An 856-nucleotide genomic window follows, 5' to 3' on the forward strand; every position below is an offset into this window, starting at 1 on the left:
TTAAACCGTACCTCTTGTAGCCAAACCAATTGAGCCACTTCTTTGGAATTCTTCACCAACCTTAGCTCCAAGCCTTACCAACGCTCCTCAAGCAATACCAATCTCCTAATTGTGCACCAACATCACCAAATACACTAACATAACCAATGTCACATACATACATCAACCTAGGACTCATAAAAATAACAAATCACAAGGGTTTGAGCACTTCTTACCTCAGCCCATATGAAGTAGGGATAGAACCCACTTAGAATCCATGTTGGAGTATCCCTAAACACCCAAAATCACAAGATTTCAATACTAACTACCCAAAAACGTGTAACAGTGGGGAATTTCGAAAACTGGATAGAGATGAATGAAATACTCACCACCAAACTTAGATAGAATTGTAGAGAATGAGAAGAGCAACGCGTGGCCGCAAACGGCTCGTCAATCGGAGCTCCGTAGCTCAAGTTATGGTGGTTTGAAGATCAAAGAGAGTTAGGTTTTCTCTCTTCTCTTCTCTCTTCTCAAATCAGCGCCCTAACCCTTCTTTTTAGGGTAAAATGAGCTAAAATGCTCACAACTAATGTTTATATATGTTGTGTCTTGGGCCCACTTAGGTCCGGTTCACTTATTTTTGCCCATTGGCCCAATTTTGGGCTAAAACCTTTAAGATTAGCGCTCTAAATCGCACTTTAAATATTTCTACCTTCCCTAATTATAATTCCTCATGTCTTAATCTTATTTACCCATAATCAATTTCCTCAGTTGTAGTACCAGACAGATCTCAGCCGGTACTGCTGGTCAAAATTTCACTGCGCACTTTTACGCAGAAAACTATATTTTTCGACTCGGAAAAATTTACTGAATCCAA

Source organism: Arachis ipaensis, chromosome B01, assembly GCF_000816755.2.
Source record: "Arachis ipaensis cultivar K30076 chromosome B01, Araip1.1, whole genome shotgun sequence".
In the NCBI taxonomy this organism is placed as follows: domain Eukaryota; kingdom Viridiplantae; phylum Streptophyta; class Magnoliopsida; order Fabales; family Fabaceae; genus Arachis; species Arachis ipaensis.